Consider the following 21,906-nt stretch of genomic DNA (forward strand, 5'->3'; position numbering starts at 1 on the left):
TTTTCCAAGTTTCTTTATCAAGTTGCTACAGAGACTAAAAGCTCCCAAGACAAGTGTTCTTTTCTAATCCAAAGAATAAGAAACGTTTGAGAACATCTCTTTCGTAATTCCTTTGAGAACACACAAAGACAAATTGCTAAACTTCCATTTCAAATGCGAGGGATTTGGATTGAGTTTAAACAACAGCTTGTGCAAAATGTCATAGCTCCCATTCTCTTACGCAGAGACAGTGGGTGCTGATGTCATAGAAAGGATGACTCTGGATGTTCTGAACGTAGGAGCTGTGACGGTAGCTGACCAACTGCAAAGATATGCTGTTGGTTTGGAGAGGAAGATCAGGCACTATTTTCTGCACATTTAAAGAAACACGTAGAATGAGACAATTACTTACATAAGTCATGCTACACAATACTATTAACACCCCTTGTATCGGTCTTAAATATCCAATAAGGCCAATAAGGTTCTGCATTCAGATACTTGGGAAGTGTCTCCACTTCGGCTTAATTTCAAACATGCCTCATCCTAGAGATCTCTGTCAGATAAACCTTCAGGGCTCTCTCTTAAGTATCTGGAATTAACATGACAATTGATCAATTCACACATGTATGTGCTTTACATTAAGCTGGAAAGCCACATACATTCTTTAACGCTTGCTTCAAATGTTATGAGCACATGAAGTACCTTCTAGAGTATTTCTTCAGCTACAATCTCATATAACATCCAGCATTCTTCATCGAAGTACTACTTGCTTATCTTCTCTGAGTGGATAAAGGCTCTTTTGTAAATAGTTATAGTCTTACTACCGTGGCCCATGGTTTTAACTCGCATAACTTGTACTAACACTATGAGTTTTCCTCTTAACCCCTGTCTAACCAGGCAAGGGTTTCCCAATCCAGGGAACATAAGACTGTTAATGGATCTCAAGGAAGAAAATAAAAGAAAGTTACAGTTTGGTAGCTATACAAACATATTACTCCTTTTCATGCAGAATTTAGAGAACATTGCAAAATTCACACACTCAAAGAATAAATCCGATGCAGTGGACCTGAATGTGGAAATGGGGGGATGGGTTTTGTCCAGTGCTGTTCTATCACCTTTTGGCATCACTAATGTACATATCAATTGACTCGGGGGTGGATAAAATTTAAGAGGGCCTGGGGAAGTTGGTTGGGAAAAAATTACATCTTCAGTTTCACTAACCTCAAACTGAAATTTAGTATTTCCTTCAATTAAAATGTAGGCCACAAACCACAGCACCCGTGATATTGTTGCCAAGAGAAATCACAGATATTTTCACCTCATTTTACAGTTGTTGTAGATATCCTGAAATATCTTTTATGCTCACCACTACTTCAAAATTATGGTAGTTATTATAACTGCTGTTAGTTTGTATTATTTAATAATGTGTTACTAACAAAACATGTATCACAATTTTGTAAACTTCAGTTGACATTTTTCAATGAATGAAAGTGGTTTGATTTGTAACCTTGCATACTTTATTTTATGCATGTAAAAGCATAATTCTGAGAAAAGTATATAGGCTTCACCAGGCTGCCAAAGAGGTCCATGGCACCAAAAAGGTTAAAAATGCCCGAAACTATACACAAAATATTTAATAATGCGACAGCCAGGTTTCTAGAGTAACTCGTTCCTTGCCAGCATCTTTTGAAGCTGCAACAAACATGACCTTGAAATCAACATAGTCTCAATGCTGTAAATAAATGATTCTGATGAGAGTCTTTTTTTCTCTTATTTTCCCATAGGAAAAGACCTGTAGATTCTAGAGCATCTCTGCTTTCACGGCATAGGTTGTTTTCGTTTAGTGATAAACTTCATCATTGAGATTTTGCCATCAACACTGAATTATTCTCTTATATTTCATACTGCTAAAATGCAGTCTATTTTGAAAGGGCATTGAATACAATTATTATAAGACTTTAATTTAAAACATCATAGAGACAGCACCAAGAAAATCTGTGCTACCTGGAAAAACTATAATGATAATTCCACATTTCAAGTAAAAGAAGTAAACGTCAAAGTGTACCTCATTGAAGATAGTGCTGTTAAATGACAGTGCTACTGGTCTTATCCGTGCTCAACTGAAATGTTACATATAAATTATCATTTTTCTAGGGGTGTTAAGAACATGGCCTCTGGGTTATTATAATTTTGAGATCAATTAAATGATGAGATTATGTCTCTGTAGATGTGCCTGGAATGAAAGCACATTAGACTTTTGGAAAATCCTCCACGGAGACTCTGACCAAAAATAGACATGTCAAATGCCAGCAAGTTAAATGATTATTCACTCATTGAAAGCTATTCAGAAATTATTGATATACCCACAGTTATTCACTTATTACTGTAGCTAAATTCTGTTCAAAATGTTCACCTCCAAGAGTAAAATAAATGCTATTAGAATTCTGAAACTAATAAAGAACATAAAAATTAAAACAATATATTCTTGCACTAAATTAGGGTATAATTCACACACTGTAAATATACAGTATTCATATATACAGTTCAACCAGTTTTTTCTACTACTTAAAATACTAGCTGTATTACATGTAGTGCTCTAAAATTTGCCCCTTTTTCTGTTAAACTTGTAAGATTTAGACACCTGGTTATAAATCTAGACTTCGGCTAACTTCAGTGTTACAGATATTCTTTAAATTACAAGCTCCAAAACAATTCAACCTGTATGTCATGAAAGAAAATCTGAAATTACTAAACTTGGGAAGGAAAGAAACTACAATACGAAGAAAACAATTTGTAGTATATAGTATTATAGGAATAAAGATAAAATTCTTATTAATCACAGTTATCAAATTATTCATTTAAGATCCAGAGCAAATTGTGAGTGATTACTTCCATCTGTGTTTGAGTTAAAGTAGAACGTGTATCAATGACACATTTAGTTTGAGGGCTATTGTTTTCTTCTTTAGGTAATTATGATGATTTTAAAAAGTAACAACAGCTTACATGACTCCTTAGCAAAGCCCATCTCATGCCATTCTCTCCACAGCTGAATTTTCAGGGGAGGATACTGGAAATATGCACTTTGCTCTAACAACCAAAAAGCAATTGCATGCACACATGTAAAAGGTTCCACCCCAACTTCCTTGGCATATTCCCGATCATTTCTCTCTAAACAGGAAGCTGTTGACAATTTTTCCTGGTACTTTCAGAATACCAAAGGTCTTATTTATAAGCAAAATCCCAACTTTTATTTCAGTTATGTTATTTCCCGTGGTTCCTATTGTTGCTAAATATGAAAGCTGCAAACAAGATAGAAACCAATTCCAAACTATTTTAGGCTGATTCAGAATTGAGTAGCAATTGTAAAAAGAAAAGTTAGAAACACATTGCAAGGCTATGCTGGAGTTTTTAAACCCAAAACAATACTGAAGGGAGGATTCCTGGAATCCAAGAGAGAATATTTGGCTCAAGCTGCAAAATCCGTACGTCTACATAATGTTATGTTAGCAAGTGTTGAGCTTGCAAGGCGATTATATTTTAACCTACTTCACAGAACATTAATCCAAATTTAACCAAATTCCAGAGAACCTGCCTGAAATTCACAACTAGAAGCTGCTTCACATTTTCCCCTTGGTACAACAATAATTGCTCATGAATACAAACTTGTAGGAGGTAAGAGAGAGGGGAAAACCACAATGAGCTATAAAAACATCTAACTATTGCATATAAAGCAAACTAATTACCTCACTCAGAAGAAGTGCAAGATTTAATTGTCCATGCTCTGCAGCCCCTGGAAACAGCAGTAGCAACAGCAGCAAGGTCCAGCATCCACCAGATTCTCACAAGCCTTTGACTGTGTGGACTCAGCCACAGACTCTGCCTCTAGCTGACGTCAAAGTCCCTGTCACATGGCCAGATGAAAGCCAAGAGATCATTGGTTGTCGTAGCAACCACAGACCGGCTCTGAAATTATTTCAATAGGTCATCTGTCACTGTAGTGTGTGTGTGTGTGTGAGACAGAGAGAGTATGTGTGTACACACACACCATAGAACCATCACGGACAGCTCCCCGACAACCTCAACCCCCGAAGTTGTGACTCCAGCATGCTTACAACTTTCCGCTGCAAGGCTTTGGTGTCTTTTCTCTACAGTTACTTGCAGGAAAATACATGCCACCCTGAAGTTCTCATTTGTTTCACTATCACCAGCATGAAGCATGTCTCTCTCTCTTTCTCTATAACAAAAGGAAAGAAACTGAAAAATTCTGGAGTAGTTTTCTTAGCCAATTAAACTTATGTGCAAGCAAATATTATAAAAATAGAAGCTCAGGGGGAGGGGCTGGAAGAAAATGTATTTTAAAAACTATATCAGAATCTACATAGATATACTGAGCCCATGCGTGCGATGGAAAGAAAAATAAAAAACAGTGGGTGATGGCTCAGAGACAGATGAGACCGTCTAATGATCCTGATACCAAGCAGGATGTAGACATCAGATAACATAAATTCAGGATTCCTGTACTGTAAAATGGATAGGCAAAAATGATGACCAAATGAGTTTCAAAACAGTATTACTTTAAAATAACCGTGTGAGTAAGCTGAAAATTTTGCTTTGGGGCCATATGGGTGCCAAATCCTCCACTCTTGAGTCCTCTCATCCATACCCCTTTGCTGGGACTCAACATTGAGTCAACAGGGGCCAGGTAATGAAAGCACAGAGTCACAGAATAAAAGGGTTATCTCACATGTTTTCTAACATTAGCTTTCTTTCCCTTAGGACCGCCCTGGCTTACTTTTAACTCTGCACGCGTGCCTATTTCCCAGTTAATTCTCCTTCTTAATTAATGGGAAGCCAATTAAACAAAATCAATGAAACTCACAGGAAGGTACTCTGAAAAAGACATTCAGAAAATGCATGCCCAAACAAAGGACAAGGAGTTAAAAGGCAGGGAAGAGGAGACTGCCCTCAAAACTGTAAGGACCTTTACATGCTAGGCTTATAAGGACTTCTATTCTGTTTCTTAAAAAAAAAAATAAATAACTAAACAAATAAGAGTAGCTCTGGGGTGCTACAAAATATAAATGGAACCTAAGGCAGCCAGGCAGATTACATTTGTGTCACTGTAAAAGAATGAAATTTCTTTAGTAGAATCAGAAATTGCTTCTTTAATAATAAGACTAATGTTCAAGCCGCTTGGTCATAGAACCGTCCTATTCCATCCTCTTTTTCATCTTCCTTTATTTCTGTCCCAACCCCAACTAGGAGAAAAGATAAACGTTTATTTAAAAAGTTATTTTCCTGATGTGATTAGCTGTAGCACTGCAAAACTGAAATCAAACTATAAAGAACTTTCTTCCTTTAATTTCAGACTAATGACAGTTGGGAATTTACCTGTTTGAATGAGGACAATGGAATTCAATGTCTACCTAAAGCCTCACTAGCAGATTTCACCAACAGCCACAATTCATAAACTAACAATTGGTTCCAATTATTGTTCTGCTTTTATGTTCAGAAATGCACATCATAGTAATGAGTAAATGGGAAGAGGCAGAAAAACATACCCTTCTAGCTTTCCTGGGACCCATGTTCTCTGAGCTGCTTAATTTACCATCTCTCTGGCTCTAATCCATGGCTGCCTAATCAACTCTTCCTCCTCTTTATGCAGCTTTAGCATTTAAGAGAGAAAAACTGCAGTGCCACATTCTGCTAAGAGGTGATGTCTTCTGAAATAAGAAGTTCTCAGTTCTAGAAAAAAAAAATGCCTCAAAATCAGGACTTTAAACGGATTAATTTGAAAATTAGCAAAAAAACAACACTTTTATTTTGACTGGTCTAGCATTTTAAGACTAAGTATACTTTATGCTGCCTTGGGCTTCAGCTCATCACTATTTAATATATTCAGTGAACTGGCTGGGCATGGTGGTTCATGCCTGTAATCCCAGCACTTTGGGAGGCTGAGGCTGGTGGATCACAAGGTCAGGAGATTGAGATCATCCTGGCTAACATGGTGAAACCCTGTGTCTACTAAAAATACAAAAAATTAGCCAGGCGTGGTGGCACAGGCCTGTAGTCCCAGCTACTCAGGAGGCTGAGGCAGGAGGATTGCTTGAACCTGGGAGGTGGAGGCTGCAGTGAGCCACGATCATGCCACTGCACTCCAGCCTGGGCGACAGAGTGATACTTCATCTTGAAAAAAAGAAAAATCCAGTGAACTGACCTTCAAAATGAAAAGTGGGTGCACGTAGTCCTTTTTCTACAACAGGCTTTAACCAGAAACTGAAGAGAGAGATGAAGTAATTTGCCTACCTACTCATTTTCCTTTGCAAACTACCTAGGTTTAGAGTTTCCTCTTAGAGTGAAGGAAGCTACCAGTCTTCTGTGAGGTTGAAGGCATGATGATGATCTCTTTGGAGCTCAGATTTCTACCAATTTGGTTAATTAACCCAAATGTATTTGAACGTATCATAGGAAATACATGAGAGCTTTCTCCAATCACAGCTCACTACACTGAAGAGAATATGTGCCATTTTATTTTCTAATTGACAAGTCGTTTTTTTAAAGGTGAAAATGATTCACCAAATTTAAAAATACCCATTCAAAAATAGTTCTGCATCGTATTTTTCACTCTTTGTAAGAATGTCAAGGCTGGCTATTATTAGTTTGACCACTTTGCCAGAAATAACTGGTAAATGCCACTAAATAAGCAGTCTGACCTGGGCTCACACACCTGAACTAACAGGTGGTTTGGGTCATGCAATTCTAACCAGTCTTTTGTCAATGTTTGTAGGTAGGGATGTTGCTGTCTCCTCTGTCTTAACGTTAGTGGGCAGGCCTGGACCTACTGTTTAGAGCTACCGGGTTCAAATTTCTTCTTTTTTATGATTGGACCTTGAGCAAGTTACTTAAGTCCTCTAAGCTGCAGTGCCTACATCTTAAGGTTGTTTGGAGGATAATAAAGTTAATATATTATAAAATTCTGACACCTTGCCACAGGGTAGATGGCTCAAGTGTGTATGTCATTTCTTGTTTATCTGTCTGACTCTGATAAGCCTACAAAGATCTTCAGGGAAAGGATGAAATCTTATTCATCTGTACAACACTACAGTTAGCACACAGCCCAGAACACAGTGAGTCCTCAATCCATGTTGAATGACTCAACTATGGGGAAATAAATGTTGAAGAGTAGAAAGAAATGGTTCCTTTTTCTTCCTACTAATAGGGAAGAGAGCCTCTCTCCAACCCCCAATCTCAAAAGAAGGCAAAGAACAAAAAAGAAAGAACAAAAATATTGAGTTATCATAAACTTTTCTAAAACTGCATGGCTCCAAGTAAATCAAACTTAACCCTACTAAATCATAAATATTTATTATGAGTACATGTAAGTTATATGTGAACGTATTTAATGGTTCTTGCTGTTGATGTTGGAAAATCTTTTACACTAACTGACATTAATTGAGTGCTTACTACATGTGGAATATTTTTCTAAGTATTATACATTTATTAAATCATTTACTATAATAACCCTATGAGGCAGGCACTATTGAAGAAACTGAAGAAACTGAAGACAGAGATTAAGTAATTTGCTTACCTACTACATAGCAGAGCCAGGATTTATACTCAAGAAGCTTAGCTCTGTAAAATTTTGGAAATAATTTACATTTGATATGTTTTTAGAAAAAATTGAATTATTTCTCATGTTTATTTTACAATGTAGGTTTGTTTTTATTTTTAAATTTTTTGTGAAAGGGAGAAGGCCAACTTATCTTTTCTTCATCTTGGAACTTGAAAGATCTTAATCTATCTTTGGCTTAAGGAGTTCTATGGCAAGAAAAGAATCTAGTCAGAAAAATTTGAATCAAGGAAAATGGGCAAAGTAAACTAGAGAAAATGTCCTGAATAAAACTATGCCTAGATTATAGTCTTTGCTGAAGCAATGTTTAGAATGCACAGGTTTGGGTGATTTGGGTCATCTGTTTCCCACTATGATGAAGTAGCACGTGTTCAGTACTCTCACTGAAATAACAACAATAGCTAGATTGTTTTTTTATGGCTGGAAGACATCAAAGAGTGGCAGAGGCAGCAAAAATTTTGAGTGCCAGGGTCTCAGATAAAAGGAAAATATATTGAGTGTCTTATTCCATTTGGACTGCTATAACAAAATACCATCAACTAGGTAGCTTATAAACAACAGAAATGTATGTCTCACAGTTCTGGAGGCTGGGAAGTCCAAGATCAAGGCTCCTACAGATGTGGTCTCTGGTGAGAGCCCATCTCCTGGTTCCTGAATGGCACCTTCAAGCTGAGTCTTCACATGGTAGGATGGGCACACAGGATCAAGATAGCTATTTAGGGCCTCTTTTATAAGGAAATTTATCCCATTTACGAGGGCACTACCCTTATGATCTGATAACCTCCCAAAAGGGCCCACCTTCTAATATCATCACTTTGTGGGTTAGGGTTTCAACACAGGAATTTGGGGAAGACACAAACATTTAGTGAAGCACTGAGATATAGACTCTGCATTTCCCACTGCTTTTCTTCTGAAATTGTTGGATGATTCTTAAGTGGTGTGGGGCTTTTAGCATTCTCAGAAGCTGAAGAGATAAAAATTGGAGTACAAATATTTAAAAATATTCAAGACTGGAGGGACTGAGATTGGAGAGAGAGAGAGAAAAATGGAATCACAGAAAAGATATTCCAACAATCTGTACTGTTTTCCCCTTGAAGCATTTCCCAATTCCTAAATGGCATGAGACAAGAGGACAAGAAGTGAAGTATGAAATGCAGCAAAGAGGCTAAAACAGAATGGCAGAGTTTGGCAGTCGTGTAGTGCCAGGGAAACCAAAATTAGAGTTCAGATCCTCCAAGGAGTTGGAACCTGGTAAACCTAAGTTTTCACATCTCAAAACTGAAAGGTTAAGTCCTAGAAGAAGTGAAAAACAGGAAATAGAGGAGCCCTCACAAAAGCCAGGATCCACCTTAGAATCATTACACTCCCTAACTGGATCAAGATAATTTGCCCCCTTTCTGACTACCTTCCAAAAAAATCAACCCTCTTTAAAGGAAGATGACATTTTCCAGAACCCCTAAAATTTTTCATACGCCATTTTCAATTCAATCCAAAATCACTAAGCATGCCAGGAAATAGGTCTAACTGACCAAAATCTCTGAGGAGAAAATAGGCAATATAGGTAGCCTCATAAGTTATTCATTTTCTGTAGTCATCAGAGAGGGACTTTAAAATAACTCTAATTTGTATTTTCAAGGAAAAAGATGGCAAACTGGAGAATTCTCACACAAAAATGAAATTTATAAAAAAGGAAAATATTAAAATTAAATAACTAAAAAATACAATGGAAAGTAAAAGTACAATAGATGGGTTTAAGAGTAAAGAACATACATACAAAGAAAAAACTAATGAAAGAGACAGATCAACAGACAATATCTAGACTGAAGCAAGATAAGAAGAATAGAAAATACAGAAAAATGTAAGAGACATTGGAATATGATGAAAGGCTAATGTGAATTTGAAAGACGAGAGAAAAGGAACATAAAGAATAAGCAATATTTGAAGAGAATAAAGAAATTTTCAAAACTTACAAAAAGACACTGTGAAAGGAAAATACCTTGGGCCCCCAAAATCACAAAGCTAAAAGGAAAATTCAAGCTAGAAACTGCTCAGGCCAAACCTGTCTCCCATTCTATTCAAAGCCATCCCTTTGCTCACTGAGATAGATGCATTTTCTGACTGCCCCTTTGGAAAGGCTTATCAGAAACTCAAAAGAATGCGACCATTTGTCTCTCCCCCACCTGTGACCTGGAAGCCCCTCCCTACTTCGAGTTGTCCCCGCCTTTCTGGATGGAACCAATGTACTTCTTACATATATTGATTGATGTCTCATGTCTCCCTAAAATGTATAAAATTAAGCTGTGCCCTGATATCCTTAGGCACGTGTCATCAGGACTTCCTGAGGCTGTGTCATGGGCATGCGTGACTTGGCAAAATAAACTTTCTGAATTAACTGAGACCTGTCTCAAATGTTTGGGGTTTACAACACAAAACAACAGATTTAAAAAGTTGTATATACCCCCAAAAGGATAAATAACTACAAATAAAATCACAGCTAGAAACCTCATGATCAACCTGCTAAAAACTGAAGACAATGCCAAAAAGTTTAAAAACAGCAAGATAAAACACCACATTGACTTCAAAGGAGCAACAAAAGACTTTTCAACAGAAACTGTCAAATATAGAAGATAATGGAATAATAAACTTTGAAATGACAAAAGGAAAAAGTGCAAATTTTGTATTATATATACAGAGAAAATGTTCTTTAAAAATGAATGTGGAGGCCAAGTATGCTGGCTCACGCCTGTAATCCTAGCCCTTTGGGTGGCCGAAGCAGGCAGGTCAAGAGATTGAGACCATCCTGGCCAACATGGTAAAACCCCGTCTCTACCAAAAATACGAAAATTAGCTGGGTGTGGTGGTGTGCACCTGTAGTCCCAGCTAATCCAGAGGCTGAGGCAGGAGAATCACTTGAACCTGAGAGGCGCAGGTAGCAGTGAGCCGAGATCATGCCACTGCACTCCAGCCTGGCCACAGAGCAACATTGTCTCAAAAAAAAAAAAAAAAAAGTAAGAATGTGGAGTGTCTTCTGTTCCCAGGAAGACTACAGACTGCAAAAAATAAATTAAATAAAGTAAGAAATAAGGCTTCTGAGACCCATAGGACTATTAAAAAAACCCCTAATATTTATATCTTCAAAGTCCTAGAAGAAATTCAATACCCATTCATGATAAAAACTCACAGAAAAATGAGAATGAGAGGAATGTCCTTATCTTGATAAAAAGTATCTACCCAAAGTCTACAACTAATTTTATACTTAATAGTGAAAGAGTAAGTGTTTTCTTCTTAAGATTAGGAACCAGGTAAGGATATGCACTCTCACCACTGATTCAACAACACGCCAAAAGTTCTAGCCATTTCAATAAGGTGAGGAAAAGAAATTAAAGGCATACAGGTTGGAAAGGAAGAAATAAAACTGTTTCATTTGTGGATGAAATGACTGTCTTATAGGAAACCCCAAGGAATCTGCAAAACAAACAAACAAAACTTCCAGTAACTAATAGATGAGTTTGAAAAGATCACAGGATACAAGATAAACCTGAAAACCAATTGTATTTCTCTACACCAGTAATAAACATGGAGAGACTGAATTTTAAAATACAGTGCCATTTATAATTGCTCCAAACCAGATGAAATAAGTATAAATCTAACAAAACAGGTACAGAACTTACATTCTGAAAACTACAAAATGCCAATGGAAGAAATCAAAAGTTCAAATAAATGGAGACAGATGCCATGTTTATAGATTGAAAGATTCAACATACCAAAGATATCAACTAACCTCTAACTGATTTACAGAATTAACACAATTCTAATCAAAATCTCAGCAAGATTTGTTACAGATATAGACATAATTATTCTGAAATTTATATTGAAAAAGAAAGGATCTAAAATAGCTTAAATAATTTTGAAAAAAAGGAATAAAATGGAAGACATCACTCTAGCTGATTTTTGAACATATTATATAGCTACGACTATCAAGACTGTGGGATATTGGCATGGGGACAGACATGTACATCAATGGAACAGAATGGAGAACCCAATAGCTCACCACCTAAATATGACCAATGGATTTTTGACAAATCTACAAAGGCAATTCAATGGAAGAAGAATATTTTTTTCAACATATGGTGCTGGAACAACACCAAAATCATAATCTATAAAACAAGTAATTGATAGTATACACAAGGACCTGTTAAGAAGACGAAAAGACAAGCTACAGGCTGGAGGGGAAATATTTGCAAATCAAATATCTGACAAAGGACTCATATCTAGGATATATAAAGAACTCTCAAAACTCAACAGTAAAACACACAATCCAACTAAAGGATGGACAAAAGACATGAAGAGACATTTTATCAAAGAATATACACAGATGAAAAGTCCAAAAAGGTTTTTCAACATCATTAACCATTAGGGAAATTCAAGTTAAAACCATAATGAGATCAGAACAGCTAAAATAAAAAATAGTGACACTCCTGAATGCCAGCAAGGAGGCAGAGAAACTTAACTGATAAAGCTACTATGAAAAACAACTGGACAGTTCCTTTGAAAAATTTAACAAGTTACTATCATGCAACTCAGCAATTGCACTTGGACATTCCAGAGAAATGAAGACAGGCTAACACAAAAACCTGAACCTGCTTGTTTATAGCAGCTAGCTTTATGACAGCCAAGAACTGGGAACCATCCAGAGGCTTTGGGTTGGGAAATGAGTAAACGAACTGTACTATATCCATATGATGGAATACTACTTAGTACTAAAATTGAACTTCTTATGTATACAAAAGCCAGCATGAATATCCAGAGAATTTTACAGAGCAGAAAAACAAGTCTCAAAAGTTCACACACTGTATAAATCCACTTCCATAACATTCTTGATATGACAAAATTATTGAAATAAAAAATAGATGAGTAGTTGCAAGGGGTTAAGGAGCAGGTAGGGAAGCCAGGAAAGTGCCCTGGCTGTAAAGGGCAGCAAGTAGGATCCTTGTGTGCCGGACACCTTCTGTATCTTGACTGTATCGGTATCAATATCCTGATCGTAATTTTGTACTGCAGTTTTGCAAGATGTTACCTTTGGAAGAAAATGGGTAAAAGGCATATGGGTTCGCTCTGTATTATTCTTACAACTGTATGTGAATCTACATTTATTTCAAGATAAAAGTTTAATTAGAATTTTTTAAATGAAGGTGAGATAAGATGTTTTCAGTGAAAAACAGAGAGAATTAATTCCAACAGAAGTATACCAAATTTCTCAAGAGTTGTTTAGGCATAAGAAAAATGATTCCAGATGGAAACATAGACATATAAAAAGGGAAAATATATAGATAACACTAAAGAAATACTAATTTTATAAAATTAGAATGTTGTGTGGGATATAAAATAAATGTAGATTTCAAATATAGAATATTAGCACAAAAGTAAAAGAGATGAATAGAATTAAAGTGTCCTAAGACTCTACAATTCTTGTATAAGTACAAATAGTCCCTTATTAGGTACAATGTAATCCTTACAGTAACTACTTAAAAAAAAAAAAACAAAAAAACAAACTAAAGAACATATAGCTAATAAGCTAATAGAGCAGAAAAAATAATTCTAAAAATTACTTGATTCCCAAAAAGAAGAAAAGAGGAAAAAAGAACAATAAATAATAAGATAATAGAAATGGTAAGATTAAAGATGTAATCTCAAACATATCAATAATTACCATAATACATAAACTGATCAAATATTGCAATTAAAAGAAAATAAACATCATACTGTATTAACAGGTATATTATAATTCTTTGCTGTATACAAGAGACACACTTTGAAATCAAGAGTACAGAAAGGCTAGAAGTAAAAAGATAAATACATATATATCATACAAACTCTACCAAGACAAAGCTGGTATAGCAATATTACTGTCAATACATAATACTTTATAGCTACTAGAGGCTGAGGCAAGAGGATCACTTGAACCCAGGAAGTTGAGGCAGCAGTGAGCTATGGTTGTGGAGGAGAGGAGAGGTGGGGACAGGAGGGGGAGACAAGGGGAGAGGAGGGGAGGGCAGAGGAGGAAGGAAAGAAAAGAAAGAAGGAAAGAGAAAGGATGAAGGAAAGAAAGGAAAGGAAAGGAGAAAGGGAATGGAAAGAGGAAGGAAGGAAGGAGGAAAGAGAAAAAAGAAAGAAAGAAAGAAAGAAGGAAAAGAAAGAAAGAAAGAGAAAGAAAGAGTACTTTATAGAAATAGTACTTTATAGAAATATAAGCAAGAAATACTACTAAGGATATAAATACTTCATAATTTACCTTTCCAAATATGCACACATTTAATAGCATCAAGATAAATTTTAAATATCACAATCATAGTCTTAATTTAAAACATCTTTCTCAGTAACTTACACAACCAGTAGATAAAAGTAGAAATATAGATTTAAATTATAAAATTAACCAATTTAATCCAGTTAATATATTAGTCAATATTTGAAAACTGGTGATCTCAACAATTGCAAAATACACACCTTTTTTTCAAACGTATTCGCCAAAATTGGCTACATGCTGGGCCACAAGTAAGGTCTTGACACATTATAAATGACTGAAATCACAGAGAATACTCTTTGTAAACAGTGGATTAAAGCTAGGAATCAATATTGGAAAGACAAATAGAAAATCCCTGAATGGAAATTAAACAATGCATTTCTCAGTCGTCCATGGGTTAAAGCCATGGCGGTATGATTTACAGGCACACTTCATCTTATTGTGCTTTGCTTTACTGTGCTTCACACATACTGTGATCTTTACAAACTGAAGGTTTGTGGCAAACCTGCATCAAGCAAGGCTAGCAGTGCTGTTTTTCCAACAGTATGAGCTCAAATCGTATCTCTGTATAACATTGGGTAATTCTTGCAATGTTTTTAAACATTTTTTCATCTGTTATGGTGATCAGTAATCAGTAATCTTTGACATTACTTTTGTAATTGTTTTGGGGCACCACAAATCATGCCCATAAAAGATGAAAAACTTAATTGACGGATGTGTGTGTTCTGACTGCTTGCTCCATTGATTGGCCTTCCTTCATCTCTCTCCCTCCCCTTGAGCTTGCCTAGTCCCCGAGATACAGCAATGTTAAATTAGGCCAATTAATAATCCTACAATGACCTCTAAGTGTTCAAGTGAAAGGAAGAGTTGCCTGTCTCTCACTTTAAACTAAAATCTAGAAATGATTAGACTTAGTGAGAAAAGCATGTTGAAAGCCAAGATAGGCTGAAAACTAAGCCTCTTGTGCCAAACAGCCAACTCTACTGCAAAGAAAAAGATCTTGAAGGAAATTTAAAATGCTACTACAGTGAAGATATGAATGATTAAAAAAAAAAAAAGCAAAGCAGCTTTATGTTCATATGTAGAAAGTTTTAGTAGCCTGGAGAGAAGATCAAATCAACCACAACATTTTCTTAAGCCAAAGTCTGTTCTTAAGCCAGTCCCTAACTCTCTTTAATTCTATAAAGGCTGAGAGAGATGAAGAAAATGCAGAATAAAACTGTGAGGCTAGCAAAGGTTCATGAAGTTTAAGGAAAGAAGCCATCTCAATAACATAAAAGCGCAAGATGAAGCAGCATGTGCTGATGGAGAAGCTGCAGCAAGTTATGCAGAAGATCTAGCTAAGATCATTGATGAAGGTGACTACACTTAAAAACAGATTTTCAATGTGGATGAAATCACCTTCGACTGGAAGAAGTTGCCATCTAGAACTTTCATAGTTAGAGAGAAGTCAATGGCTGGCTTCAAAGATTTAAAAAACAGGTTGACTCTTTTGTTAGGGGCTAATGCAAGAGGTAAGTTTAACTTGAAGTCAGTGCTCATTTACCATTTCAAAAAATTGTAGGGCTCTTAAGAATTATGCTAAATCTACTCTGCCTATGCTCCATAAACGGAACAACAAAGCCTGGATCACAGTACATCTGTTTACAGCATGGGTTACTGACTATGTTAAGCCCATTGTTGAGAACTACTGCTCAGAAAAAAAGATCCCTTTCAAAATATTACTGGTAATTGACAATGCACCTGGTCACTCAAGAGCTCTAACGGAGATATACAAGGAGATTAATGTTGGTTTCATGCCTGGTAACACAATATCCATTCTGCAGCCCACAGATCAAGAAGTAATTTCAACTTTCAAGTCTTATTATTTAAAAAGTATATTTCATAAGACCATAGCTCTTAAAGTATATAGATAGTGATTCCTCTGGTGGATCTGGGCAAAGTAAATTGAAAACTCCTGGATAAGATTAATTACTCTAGATGACATTAAGAACATTCATGATTCATGGGAGGAGGCCAAAATATCAACACTAACAGGAGTTTGGGAGAAGTTGAGTCTAACCCTCATGGATGACTTCCTGTAGGTGTTGAAGACTTCAGTGGAGGAGGTAATTGCAGATGAAAGTGGTTTCTTGAGATGGAATCTACTTCTGGTGAAGATGCTGTGAATGTTGTTGAATGACAATAAAAGATTCAGAATATTACATAAAGTATACTGACAAAGCAGCAGTAAGGTTTGAGAGGATTGACTCCAATTTTCTACTATGGGTAAATGCCATCAAACAGCACTGCATGCTACAGTGAAATCCATGATGAAAGAAGAGTTAACCGATATGGTAAAACTTCACTGTTGTCTTATTTTAAGAAATTGCCATAGCCACCCCAACCTTCAGCAATCACCAGCCTGATCAGTCAGTGGCCATCAACACTGGGGCAAGACACTCCACTAGCAAAAAGATTAGAACTTGTTCCTTAGTAATTTTTAGAAAATAATTTTTTATATTATAGTAATCTGTGAAAATGCATTATTAGCGTTTTTAGAAAAATTATTTTCTAAAAATTTGCACTTTTAGAAATAATATTTTATATTACAATAATCTATAAAAATGAATTTTCTAAATACATAATATTTATAACCATTATATAAAATATAATGGATATAATTATTATATAATATATAACTAATATGATTAATATAATAATTATATCCATTATATTTTATATAATGGTTATAATATAACCATTATATTATTATATTAATATATAATTAATATAATTAACTATTATATGTGATTAATATAATATAATTAACTATTACATAATGTAATTAGTATAATTAATTATTATATAATATAATTAATAAATTAATATATAAGTAATTATATATAAGTAATTATAATAAAATATACTTTTAAAACATAATGCCATTTCACACTTAATAGATTACTGTATAGTATAAACATAACTTTTATATGCATTGAGAAACCAAAAAAATGTGTGTGACTCATTTTATTGCAATATTCACTTTATTGCAGTGGCCAGGAATCAAACTTGCAATATCTCTGAGACACGCCTGTATACTGCAACCTAGAAACATTTTGAACGGAATGACAAAAATATATCAAAATTTACATGCAGCACTATTTAATGAAAATGCACATATGTGTTTATGCTAAAACCGAGGTTCTACTTTTGAAGTGGCACTTTGAAAAGCTCCATGGACCTGTTCCCCAATGACTTAAGTATAACTTGTGAAAATACTTTTTAAAATCATATATATACAAAGTCCCTAATAATCATTCTAAGGGCATATAGACAATGAAGAAACATTTATTCAAGAAAATATACTAAAACTCTGAAAGAACACTTAGGATCTCGAGCACTTGAATTAAGATCCAGTCCTTCCTTAACCCTCAGCTCAGTCTGGTAAAAGCTCCTCTCTTGAGAAGATGTGACCCATAAGTGTGGCCTATTTTTCCCATTAGCTCTCAGTCAAGGAATATAATTATCTCCCTTGGAAAGGTAGGACACCAGCCTTTCTCCAGCTCTAAGGTTGGTGACTGCACCCAAGAGGTTGGGGACTCCCTTCTTCTATCTATCCTCTATTCATAAGGCAGAGACTCTACTCTAGGTCCAGCAGATCAAAAATACCAGGGCTCATATTACCCTCAATGCATCTTGCTTTTAGGGTAGAGGTTCTATGTCAGGGAAGGCAGTTTGAGAAGACTAGAGACTACTATCACTGCCTAGTACCTAAAGCAGTTACTCAGAAATTTTTCCCAGATGGAGAGGCCATCCATAGGAACAGAGAGCTCTAAAGCTCTCCCCAAAGGAGCTGACTTTATTTGTAATAGAGTGTATAAAAGTTCAAGTTTAAGGGTGCTCTTGAAAACATGGAGATTTTGATGGTAAACAATTGAGAGGAGGTGGATAACTATAGGAGAGCAAAAGCTAACCTGCAGACCAGCTAGTTTATCAAAGAGAACGGGGAAAGGAGATAGCCAAAAAGATCCTTCCTGGGATGAGAGCAAACCTCAAATATCAACCGCCAAAACTTCACTGGATGAATTTAATTGGATAAGACTGAAATAATTTATGCCCAAGAACATTTTAAGAAATACTAGAAAAATCAGCAAAAAATTAGTGGAGCCTAACAGCTGGGTGTGATATCAAATGAAGCAGACCATATAACAGAGAGACTGGGAAAGAGACAGCCAAATATAGCTCTACCAAAACCAGTCATTTCAGGGTGATGTGAGTATGCCCAAGCCTGTGCCCTCTGAAAATAAATAGTAAAGGCTTTGCAGTGTAGGGAAAATAGACCTCACTAAAATAGTTTAATCAAGTCATTAAAAACAACAACAACAAACCCCCAAGCAAACAGCAACAGAAACTCCAGAGAAGAAAGAAGAATCAGAATCCAAAATTGCTATACTATATTACCTTAAAGGTTCAGCTTTTAATGAAAAGTCATGAGACATGCAAAGCAAAAGGAAAATGTAATTCATACACAGGGAAAAAAAGCAGACAAAGAAACTATCTATGAGATGATTTAGATGTAGTATTTTAAAAAGACTTCAAAGCAGCTACTATAAATATGTTAAAAGAACTAAAGAAAACCATACTTTATGAAGTAAAAGAGGCTGCAATGACAATGCCTCATCAAATACAGAGTATCAATAAAGAGATAGAAATTATATTTAAAAACCAACTGGAAATGCCAGAATTTAAAAGCAGAATAACTGAAATGAAAATTTCACTACAGAGAAATGATAGTAGATTTAAATGGGTGGAGAAAAGAATGAGTGAGGCTGAAAATAGGTTGGTAGAGAACATGCAATCTGAAGAGCAGAAAGAAAAAGAAGAAAATGAACAGAGAGAGCCTCAAAGAATTATGGGACATCAATATGTGTATAAAACATATGCACCTATGCACACATTTCCCAATTTAAATAAAAGCATTAATGTACACATCAAAGAAGTTAATGAACTCCAAACAGGATAAAGACAAATAGATCCAAACCCACACATATCATAGTTAAAATGCTGAATGATGAAGACAAAAAAAAATATTGAAAGCAGCAAGAGAAAAATGGCTTATTACATGTAAGGAAACCTTAATAAGATTAACAACTGCCTTAGCAAAAACAATGGAGGCCAGAAGCCAGAGGGATTACATATTTAAAGTGCTGAAAGAAGACAGCTGTCAACCAAGAAGCCTATATCCAGCAAAACTATCTTTCAAAAATGAAGGCAAAAATAAAGATATTCCTAGATAAACTAAAACAGACCAAATACATTGATAGTAGATCTACTTCACAAGAAATACTAATGGAAGTTCTTCATGCTTAAAGCAAGTGACCTCAGATAAAAAGAGCATCAGAAAAGGTAATTGTGTAATTATAAAAGATGTCATAAATGCATATTTCTTCTTCTTCTCTTGGTTCATTAAAAAAGCAATTGTATAAAACTATATATATAAAAAATTATATATTGGAGTTGTAACATATAGAATTGTAAAATATTCAACAACGGCACAAAGGAAAAGGGGGAAGAGCAAAGTTGTATTAGAGTAAGAAAATAACACCATATGGTAATTTGAATCCACAGGATAAATAGAGAACCAGAAAAGGCGCAGAAGCACAGACCAGAGAAATTAAATCATTTGCCCAGGATCAAAAAGCCAAAGAATTTTGATATTAATTCAACACCATATTAATAGGATTATCTGGTTTTACAATCCAATAGAAATAGCAAAGTAGAATAAAGCCAAGGTGCTCAAGAAATCAAAACCAACATCTGAAAGGCACATACAAACTATTAGAAGCAGACACAAAAATCTTCCAAATCACCATCACCTGCAGTCATAAAGGGTTACAACAAAGTTACTGAAATACTGGTAAAAATAGCATCCTTGTATTGTGCTTTATAATTTACATAGCACTTTCACAATTCTATTTTCCTTGACCCTGAATCAATAAAAGCATTTAATTTTTAAAATGGCTGATAATCCATGATTTAAATTTCTACCTCATATAGTTGGGAAAAGAAGAGCATCATAAAACTAAAGAAAGTAGAAGGAAGGAAACAATAAAATGAGAAGAAATTAATTAAATGGAAAAAAACGTATAATAGAGAAAAATGAAAAGATAGAAGTTGATACTTTGAACAAATTAATAAAATTAATAATAACACCTTAGAAGAGTGATCAAGAAAGAAAAGAGAAAGAAGTCTCAAATTACCAATATCTGTAATAAAAGGGGAACATAATTACAGATCTTACAGCTGTTAAGAAATAGCAGATTTCACAGGCTCATAGACTAGAAGATACCTTAGTGGTCACCCAGTCCTATCTACCTTTCAGTGAAGAAATCCCCTCTACACTATCACTAAAGGAGTAGTAAGCACCTGCTGCTTGAATACTTTCCAGTAATGGTAAGCTCTCAATTATAAAATGTCAGGTCTTACAATTGTGGAACTACTCTGTTAGAAAGTTCCTTATGATGAACCAAATGTCTCCTCCCTAAAACTTTACTATAAGATTTATGTTTTTCTCTTTGATGCTATGTTCACATGGCTGCCCTTCAGAGATCTCAAGGAGCAGCTATTACATCTGTGGCAGCAGTTGCTAATTGTTCTCTAATATCCATTTTCTCTTTCTTCCATAGATATAGAATCTTTAGCTTGTTAATAGCTGTGAAGAATAAAGACATTTCCTAATTCCCTTTCTAGCTCTGCGGCTTTATAATTAAGAACAAGCCAATGGGATGTAAATAGATATGTCATGTGGTAGCTTCCAGAATTTTCCTTAAAAAAAAACAGGCAAACAGACTTGTCTAAACCTTTTGCCCCCTTTTTATGTTAATTCCTTTTACCATTCTACTGCTTGGGACCACGAGTATGGTGACTACCACTGTAGACCATGAGGAAGTGGGCTGTATACCCTAAAGATGGATGGCGGAGCTGTGAGCTGGAAGAAGCTTGGGTTCCTGAAGACTTCATGGAGAAAAGCTGCCATTTCAAGACTACATTGCTTTTCTATGGACTTTTACATGAGAGAGAGAGAGAGAGAGAGAGAGAGAGATTTCCATTTTATTTAAGATACCACTACTACATGCCAAACCTATTCCCAACTGTTAGAGTATCCACCATCAAAAACATCTTGTGCAGGTGAAATATCACATGTTTAATAAGCTGTGGAATGTTATAAAATTTCCAGGAGTCCCTAAAGAAGAAAATAGAAGTGCGTTCTAAAAGCATTGCAGAAGAAATACTGGAAAACAGCTCTTTATTTCTCCAAGTATTAAATTAGTAAACTTTAATTAATGTTGTGTAATATTCATGCAAAGACTCTTTAAAGTCTTCCTGGACACGGAAGAGTCATATGGATTGATGTCTAAGAAAAAGAAGGAAAGAGACATCAAAATCACTACAGGAGTAAAAATGGCCTCTTCTTTCACCCTGCATGCCTTTTCGCAGTTTGAATGAGGTAAATAAGTCTTTTCGCAGAGACAGAGAGCTTCTCACAGGAAACTAAGGATTTGTTTCGTAAGAATATGGTCCACAAATCACCTCTTTATATTTAATCTCCTATATAAAAGGAAAGTTACAAAATATTATTTTTCCATCAACAGCATCCAGTACAACTAGTGCAAATGTTATAGTAGAATCTGTGTTTTTGCTCTTTTAAAACTTTTATTTACTTTTTTGAGACAGAGTCTCACTCTGTTTGTTGTGCAGGCTGGAGTGCAGTGGCATGATCTCAGCTCATTGCAACCTTCATCCCCCGGGTTCAAGTGATTCTCCTGCCTCAGCCTCCTGTAGCTTGGATTACAGACATGCACCACCACACCCAGCTAATTTTTGTATTTTTAGTAGAGATGGGGTTTCTACTAAACCCCGTCGTGTTTATTAGTGGAGCCTAACAGCTGGGTGTGATATCAAATGAAGCAGACCATATAACAGAGAGACTGGGAAAGAGACAGCCAAATATAGC

General features: G+C 35.5%; 1 protein-coding gene across 6 annotated transcripts in view; it reads right to left on the reverse strand.

Annotated features, from left to right (window-relative positions):
• The window catches only part of NCALD (neurocalcin delta), a 446,402-nt gene that overhangs the window by 105,357 nt on the left and 319,139 nt on the right, over positions 1-21,906 (reverse strand). Inside the window, exon 1 of one of the 6 annotated variants that reach the window (XM_025393538.1) lies at positions 3,723-4,078. The exons of the other annotated variants lie outside the window; for them this stretch is intronic. The gene's annotated coding sequence lies outside the window, so the exon portion shown is untranslated. Of the gene's footprint in view, positions 1-3,722; positions 4,079-21,906 lie in introns of those variants that run through there. 6 annotated transcript variants of the gene reach the window in all.

The sequence above is a fragment of the Theropithecus gelada genome, chromosome 8 (assembly GCF_003255815.1).
Source record: "Theropithecus gelada isolate Dixy chromosome 8, Tgel_1.0, whole genome shotgun sequence".
Classification (NCBI taxonomy): Eukaryota; Metazoa; Chordata; class Mammalia; order Primates; family Cercopithecidae; genus Theropithecus; species Theropithecus gelada.